Source organism: Ambystoma mexicanum, chromosome 3p (assembly GCF_040938575.1).
Source record: "Ambystoma mexicanum isolate Mex_15411 chromosome 3p, UKY_AmexF1_1, whole genome shotgun sequence".
In the NCBI taxonomy this organism is placed as follows: Eukaryota; Metazoa; Chordata; class Amphibia; order Caudata; family Ambystomatidae; genus Ambystoma; species Ambystoma mexicanum.
Window position 1 is genome coordinate 1,184,773,313 of NC_090925.1, and position 9,374 is coordinate 1,184,782,686.

A 9,374-nucleotide genomic window follows, 5' to 3' on the forward strand; every position below is an offset into this window, starting at 1 on the left:
GTCTCCAAAAACCTATCGGCCAAAGGGATTGGGCATTGAGATCATTATAACCTATATGGTCACCTCAAGGTGTTATTCTACTGGCTCTTACCTATCAGGTGGCTGGCCTGTTCCACCCCCAAGGAACCATCTATTACATTGTTGCAGAGTAGTGGGCTTAATATTGGTTCTTGCCCCTTGCCATCCACCCTTGGGATTCTAAAATTTGATTAGTTACAACGGATGCCCTAAGACCTGGGACTCGATCGAGTTCTCAGCTTGCTGTGCACCTTTTCAAGGTGATGTGAATGATTATGTGTCTGTATTGTAACTTGTGTGTAATACCTGTGCCTAAGAGAATGTGCTTCTTACGTCATAACACTTGTTGCAGTGTGCGCCTGGTTTGCTTGGATCTGCTCCCCTTTCCCACCACTGAAGACTGTCCATTGTCTTGTCTGGCTGCGTGTTTAGAGACCACAAAATTGAGCTCTGCAGCTCACAATTATGAGGATTTATTCAGTTTTCCTGCATCTGCTTCCCTTGCTGTCTGGAGATTGGAATGTCCTCATATCGCTGACCTTGGCTGTGAGCCTGTCTTTGCACATCTTGCTCCCTGTGCAGGCTCAATCACTTCTCCTCATCTCATGCTCAGAGGCTTGAGGCCTGCTGTAATTTTCCTAACCCTTATAATGCGGTTTCTACATTGTCCATGTTAGGCTATGTTCCCTATAGGTTAGTTGTACGTGGTTCCATCAGGTTCCATATATACTCCTGTATGTCTACGCAAAAATTAGCTTCAAGCATCAGCAAGCTTGCTCAGGATCTCTTGTGCCTTGCGGTTCTGCGTTACTGCATTTGGCTAATGGCAAAAATAATAAAAGCAATGACAGTATGTATATGTATCTGTCATCTAGCTATAGAACTGTACTCTCATGTTCTTCATGTATACGAGTGTGTGTTTGTGTGATGCAGTGCGGACTGCGAATGTGCTTCATGTCTAACGCTGCTACGTCATGGTGTCACTAATGATGTCAGCATTATGGTTTCTTGGTGCTTAGACGAGGCTGTCCAAATAAGTATTTCCATCCACAATCTCCGTTTCTTCTCCTATACATGTGAAGACGTGTATTGGATTCGGTCTGTATGGTTGGCTGAGAAGGTTCCTTTCAGTGTACTTGTCAATCATTGGTCCACTCAAGATCGGTCCACAATAAGATGGGTAGCTGTGAGCATTTCTGGCCTTTCGTCTTGTCATGAACTTCGGAGCACGGAGTGGTGTTCTTGGGAACCCCCGGGCTCCCACTTCAAAACTACTGCCAGAGCCTTGTCAAAAGGCAGCAGGGTGAGGTGTAGTGCTGACTCTGGATGTCTAATAGAGAAAGCATGGATGCAGTGTTTGTAACACTCACCTGGTATCCACGGGGACATCACTCAGCCTGTTCTGACCTCTTACGTCCTCAAACCCTTCCCTGGAGGCTATTCGACTGGAGACTGGGCCTGAAACACAGGATTGGTAGAGTTCGACTCCCTATTGTCTCTGTGTGCTTGAACCCCTTCTTCCCCCGGGTCCAACCCTTCCCTTTGATCCACAGCTCACCTTGTTTTCTTGGATAGTGTGCTCTCCATCCTGACTTCAGTGCAGGGGCGTGTTGATTGATGCGGGCTCATTGCTGCCTAGTTACTTCACTGGCAAGAGTCCGACAGGTAAGTATAATGAGTCTTTTGAATAGTTCTCTAACTTAGTTCCCCTCCTTCCTTAGATGATGGCCGGCGTCTGGGGATGGCAGCGTGCTGCTGAGATGAGTAGCGCTGAAGGTGAGTGAGAGCGCCATGCGCGATGCACCCCTTTCATATTTGCATTGAACTGAGTTCTTTTTCTGTGTCTTTTAGGTGCCGCAACGTTTTCAGCGTGGATGCCGGTTATGAAGAACAAATGCGGTGGGTAAGCGTGGTATGCAGCGCCTCTAGATGTTTCCACGCTAACCTGGAGTGTCTTTTCCCTCTTGCAGATGGATGAGAAGTTCCAAAGACAGAGTTCCCCCAGAGTGGCTGGGATTCAGGTAAGCGTTTGAAGCTCGTACAGTATTTAAAAATAAGCGAAGGTTTGCAGAATGCTTACTAATGCCTTTTTTCTGTTCTTTTCCCTTTTCCTTGGGAAGCGTTGTGCCGGGATGGGAATTACACCACTGAAGATGCCCGCAGAACAGAAGGAGCGATGACTGATGGGCAGAAGCGCCACAAGGTAAGGCTGTTCCTAACGGTGTTCTTGTTCTTGCAGGAGCTGAGTGCCGAAGAACGATGCAGGCCTACTGGAGACCGATCCGAACGCGGTGAGTGTCACGCTGCAGGTGCAGAAAACGCAAAGCATGTTTCTCAGCCTGGGTGTGGCTTAAATAGTCTCTGGGTATCCCAGGTGCCTCTGGGCTGAACCACACCCAAAAGACTAGACCGCACATGCAGTTCTGGGAACCGAAATATGTGGGGGCATCCATCTTGTCCCCATCAATGCACTACAAGTCCAATCCCCAATGTTATCCTATGGGAGTGAGTGAGTCTGGTGCCACAAGTGCCAAGTCTGACGCCAAGTGGGTCTTTGGAGGGATGGAGAGGCCCTTGAGGGCCATGTAGGTGACTGTGGCCTGGCACCAGCCTGACATCTTGGAGGGCTGGGGACATGAGGGGCAGGAATCATGACAGTGTTGCTCTTTCCATAGTCAGTACCTGGGTAAATGATGAGGGATATATCTAGCATCAGGTGTGAGTGCCAGGGAAAATAATGCCAATGCTTGATATATGACGTGAGTACCTTGAACAATGCAGCCAATAATTGACAATATGGGTGATAATGGGGGTATGTGATGGCAACACCCTGTAATTGAGCACATGATACCAATAGCTGGTAAATGATGTGAGTTCATGGAAGTATCATGGCAATACAAGGCAAATGTTTGAGTACCTGGGGAAAGGAGAGTAGTATCAATGTTTATTATCCTACTCCCTGGCATACATAAGAGTAATTGAGTATATGGTGTCTAAATCTGTCACACGGTGTGAGTATCTAAACCTATGAATTGATAATCTAGCAACCTTAGGCGTACCACGGAATATAATAACAATAAGTGAACATTGTCTGAGCATCTTGAGATATGTTGTCTACTGCTGTCAAATGGTGTCAAGACCAGGGCATATAATAAAAATAGCTGGGCAATGGTGTAAGCATATTGGCTATAGATTGCAGTTCTTGGCAATGGTGTAAGCCTCTGCCTATTTGATGCCAATATGTTTTAACTAACTGTGTGAGTAGAGTGACAAAGTCATACCGCCAACTGCAGGTCCTGTCCAATGCCTTTGTGAGTGTAAGATTGCCAGGACCCTAACACAAACCCCTACCCGGCCATCCAGTCATCTTTTGCAGAGAAAGTTAAGCCTTGAAGGGAAAAGCCTTTCCCTGCACCCAATGCAGTAGCAGAGCTTCTAAGAGAGAACATCTCCCTCTACCCTGCAGAAGCAGCACTTAATGAGAGAAATGTGTCACTTCCCTATCTCAAGTCAAAATCATGTTCTCAGATTGGAAATTTACCAGAGACTTACTTGCCCCTCGTGATGGCTTTCCAGCGAGCAGAGAACCCCAGAATGATTGGTAGTGCAAGGGGAAAGCTAGGAGGCAATCGAGAACCAGAGCAGTAAACAAACACCGGCTCCTAGAGTGGAAAAATATAGAAATACATCTAAAAACATGACAAGCCATTTAAAGTCTGCATTCCTCTGCCCTATGCTAGGATGCCTAAGTACTATACAGAGGGGGTGTCCTAAACATTTGACTCTGACAACCAATGGAGCAATATCTGTCAATTAATCAAATGTCCAACAAATTAAAATTGTTGCCTCAGTTAATCAGAAGGAGATGAGGACTTTGCAACTGAGACTCGTGACTCTGGTTTGTATGCTGAGAGGGGTCTTCCAAAAAATCTGGACAGATTCAGAGAAGGAGACAGTACTTTGAGTCCCCAAATAAAGGTCAAGTTCTTTGTACCCAGAAAAGGGGGTGAGCACCAGAGACGGGCTGATCCCCTCAATTCCCAGAACAAGCGGTGAGCGCTAAAAAGTCTGTAAACCCCCCCATGGTCCCAAGAAAATGTCAGTGAGAACAGAGCGGGTGGGGGCATCCAGCACAGAAGAGAGGGAGCTCTTATGTCCACTATATAAATGAAAGAATTCCAAACCCCAGAGAGGGGGTGGTGACGATTTGTGGTCCACAGAAGACAAGAACTGAGCAACAAAATGAACTGATCAGGAGTGCTGCCTGCCTGGAACCGTAAATGTTTTGTTGTTCCTTTATTTCCATCCTTGACCCCAAGAAATACACACCCCAAGGGTTGTTAGGTTACAGCCATCGTGAACAAATTCAAATGCATTATTTCTATGTATTCTATATAATAATAACCCTTGAACCTCATTTCAATATCTTCATATCCCATTGACCTTGTGACTTTGCCTAGACATGTGAAGACAATAATAGCAAATGATGTCCATTTCTGTGCATGTGATGGCATTGACACTGCTTTTGTGGTATCCTTGCTCTCTCTAGAGCAGTATTGTCAGGACTCCTCTGCAAAGGTAGCGAGGTGTGGGATAACTCTAGCTCTGTCTGTTTTTCAGGGAAAGAAGCAATGTTTTCAGATCTCCCATTAGTTAGCACCTGGGTGGATGATGTCAGAAGGATCTGGCATAAAATGCGAGTATCTGGGCAAGGCAGACAGTACTTGCCATATGAAGTTACTACTTGGGGAAAAAGATTATCCAAACTACCAATTGGAAGAGGATCTGTGCACATTATTGTAAATCCCTGCAACTGGAAATTTGATAATAGTTGCTGGTAAATGATGTGAGTACCTGGGAGTATGATGGCACAGCAAAACAAATATACTTAGGATACAGAACAATGAATGCAATATATGCACAAATGACTGAAATACCTTTTTATATAATGCTACTACCTGGCAAATGATGAAAGGTATGTGGATATAACAGCTATGGGCCCTAGGGAAGTAAGTAGAATGGCTTTGCTGGACGTGTTTTCTTGTTAGGACTTCAACATGCTCAGGCTCACCATGACACCATGGAAGACACAAACGTCTGACCAATGTGGAGCCAATGGCATGCTCTGTGTCCTTAAGGACCGTGCCCAGAAGCTGAAGCCTAGAGATTAGGTAAAAGAAAATCCCTTTGGTAACCATGACATTACTGAAGAAAGCCCCCAAATAAAGTTTTTTTGCTCACCATTGAACGAGCTTTTGCAAAAACTGCAAATTCGGATTTCTGTCATACTTCCCCTCTCAAATGTTGTTGGAGGACATACAGAAGTACGTAGAAGAGCTTTGCCACCTGTGCTTTCTTGGTAGGGCCTCAACATGCTCAGGCTCACCATGGCACTGTGGAATTTTCAAAGTCTGACCACTTCTGAGTCATTGACATTCTCTGTGTTCTTAAGCATTTTGTGCAGAAGCACACACCTTGGGTTCGGTCAAGTAAAATAAGTGAATAAATCAAATAAAAAAGAAACTCCATTCATGGAAGTCACTAGTTTTAAATGATGAGCCATCACTCTACCACCAAAATGACCAAAATGTTCCTTTCTCTGACCAACAGAGATAACACGTCTTAATGAATGGAGGTATGGCACCTCTTAATGAAAGGAAACAGCAATTTGCCAAAGGGCAGAGTGAAGGAAGAGTGTCGCTTGCATTTGAAGACCCAGGTACTTGGCCTAGAGCAGCAATTTACACTTTGAAATCAGTCAACCTCAACAACAGCAGAAGACATCAAATCAAGAAATGTTGAGTCTGGAGCAGATGGTGTGTGTGTGTGCGTGTGTGTATATATATATATATATATATATATATATATATATATATATATATATATATATATATATATGTGTGTGTGTGTGTACGTGTGTGTGTGTGTGTGTGTGTGTGTGTGTGTGTGTGTGTGTGAGTACCCGCGCGTGTGTGCGTGTGTGTGTGTGTGCTTGCAGCAGTCTAAACAAAATCAGTACATGAGAATAGTCTGCTCTGAAAAAAAGTTTGCTACACTCGCAAGAAATACAGTCGTGTCGCTGACAGGAGCTACACAGACACACACACCAATTAGGAAATTTAAAACTGTTAACACAATACAAATATATAATATTTCCCCATTTCATGAACACAGCCGAAATCAAAGACCTCTGCGTGGCTGCGGGCAATGCTCTTCCCTCATAAAAAAAAAAAACTCCAAGTGTTTTGTCAAATTAAATGCATCTATGCCAAGCTGAAAGACAGCGCACTGCCCCCGCAGAGTTTGAGCTTAGAAGACATGGGACAGTCCATGGCTGGGGGCTCTTGTTATTCCAGGGGTGTTTCACCAACTATTTTAATTAGGTGTGACAAAATGACACTGTAAAGAGACACAGAGCTGAGTAGCGCGGGCTCACACAATTTAAAGAGATAATATCAAACATTTTAAATTACGGGAATTCATGATAATGCCCCAGGCCATGCGCACAAGCACATCTCCTGATAAACCCAGAACTTTAAATGGCTATTAGGATAGGCGGGACAAATTGGCAATGACAAGAGATCCAGGGCTGAGAGAACAGCCCGTGAATTTCGGCTCTTGTTATGCCCGGAGGGTTTTACCAAGTATTTTAATTAGGTGTGATAAAATGACACTGTCAAGAGATCCAGGGCTGAGTATCAAATGCTCACACATTCTAAAGAGACAATGTGCAAAATTAAAAATGATGTAGCGCTTATGGTGTCAGCTGAGTGTCACGAGGGGAAAATAACTACAAAGCCCCTTCTACAAAGAAGTGTAACTTGTTCTATAAAAGAGGGGTCCTCTGAACCATTGTTACAGTGCCGGGCTTGCACAACTGGGTGTGTGAGATGCAGCCACCCCTGCAAAGGTGAATGGCTAAAACAGACAGCCCCCTCATGGCGCAACTCTCAGCGGGAGATGGACTACCTGGCCGACAGTGAATAGGAGAGGGTTGGCACTGGAGACCTTGGTAAACCTACTCTGAAGGCAGATATCTCGGCCGGAGCAGGAAGACACCACCCCAGGCCCAGCTTATCTTAGCTTGACTTCGAGGCGTTGAACATCACAGTGTGAATAAGGAAAGCAACATTGCCCGGGGGGATTTGCATATATTTTTCAAAAGGTGTTGCTGACAGCAGGGCATTGTGCTTTTAAAATGTGAAACAGCAGTGTTAGGCCTAGTCAATCTGTGGTAGGAGGTATTTACAGCTTCCCACAGTGTGAAAGATATCTACAGACAACCAGTGTGAAATTTGTAATGTAAAGATGTGTTTCGCTGCAGGCCTTGCAATGTTAGGATCTTAGAGGGTTTTGTGCGTGGACAGAGTTAATTTCCAACCACTAACCAAATACCTTGTATTTTATTACAAGCAACTGTTGTGAGAATGTTTTTTTAAATATCCACAAGGTAGTTCACAGCGCTCTACTTCAGTTAAGCGATGCAATATTTGAAAGCTTGAGTTTGAGAGCTTTAGCAATTTCTGGAATGGCATGTTTAAACCTCAGATCCGTCTGTGCTAAAGAAGTCGATTTGCATTGTTCACCAAACTTAAATAGCACACGGCTAGCCGTTGCAGCTCTAACCCTATCGCATGGCTACTGTTGTCAATTACGCGCTAATCAAGCAATCCCGAATCACATTTCTGCAGGGCTGTATTGAACATATACAGTAGCCAAAGTTGAAATACATTTTGATAAACTTAGGCGCAGTGATGGTTCAGAAGACAGCTCAGGATGTTAAACACATACTGCTGAAAGTTGTGTTCATGTGTATTATTACAATCACAAATTCCAGCAAATTGTGTGAGCATGCTTGTGTGTGTGTGTCCATTTTTAAAACACAAATGTGTGTTAAATATTTATTTTAAACATGGGGACTCTTTCAAATTTGCTGGCGAGCACAGTTGACCATCAGATAGAGTGCAACCATTTGGACCACTAGGGACAGTGCGGCCATTTGAACCATTAGGGACCGGGTGGCCATTTGGACCATTAAGGACATCCAGGGTATTGCAGCGGCTATCCCGCGACTGTTCCTACTGGTCCAAATGGGCACACTGAGCGTGTTGGTTAAATAGTCACTATTGTGTTTGTTTTCTTAACTGTGTGTCATGGTTTTAAAATATAACAGCGTCTTTTATAAAAGAATGTTTGGTTTGTAAATGTGTCACAGATCACACAAGCGGTTGACATGTTTTAAGCCGCCGAGATTCAGGATCTTATTTCTGACTCGGGGTATAAATATTAACATTATAAGCCACTGATTCTATATTTCTCTGTTTTTATAGAAATGGCCTACAACACCCGGATGGCACATGCATCGCAATTTCTGGATGTGAATTGTAGAGTGACTGAGTCAGAAAATTACAGATGGCAGGATGGAGCGGGGATGGCGCTTTTGGCAGATGGTTCTACACATCTTAGATGTCCCAAGTTGAATGGAATGATGCAACCTTCTTCTACTGGGGCTTTTGAGGGCGCTGGGACGGGGGCTGTTCTGCACAGAGCAACACATCTGGAATGTTTCAACGACACCGGAATTGGTACCCCTCTTTGGTTACAGCATCAGGAAGGCTCGTGGGATTTGGGGATCCCAACGCTGCAGCGTTCTTTTGTAAATTCAACACTAGCCCCACTTGGGTCTGGTGTGTTTGCTACGCCCGGTGGAGTGTCTGTGGAACAGGCATTGCAGTGTTCTTTTGTAAATTCAGCACCGGGCCCACTTGGATCTGCATGGCTCCTATTGCTTTGTCATCACCAAGAGTTGTACAATGGAGGAACTGCTGCTACAAAGACATTGATCACACAGTTTTGACAACGGACGACACAGAGGGATACGCACTGTTTTTGATTAATCCCAGGCGGGGGAACAAGGAATGTTTGGGGGGCCCCTAGGATCAAAGATGTTTCTTGTTCGCCCGTCAGGGCCTCAAGGAATGTCTGGGGGCGCTCTAGGATCAAAGTTGTTTCTGGTTTGCCCATCAGAGCCTGTGGAGTGTCTGGGGGCCCTTTGGATCAAAGTTGTTTCTGGTTTGCCCATCAGGGCCCAAGGAGTGTCTGGCGGCCCCGTAACATGGAGTTGTTCTTTTGTTTCATCCAAAGGGGCCTGTGGCTCCAACGCCACAAATTCTTCTCTTATTTCTGAAAACCGGTGCCCTGGAATGCATGGTATTTTTTACAGGTGCATGGGGCTGGGGCGCTATATGCTGAATGTTTCATTACAACATCTAAAGTTATGTTGTGTGCGATATATATTGTATGTGTTTTGTACAGTTTTCACAATGTCAGGCCCTTCTAGCTGCAGCATGAGTTTT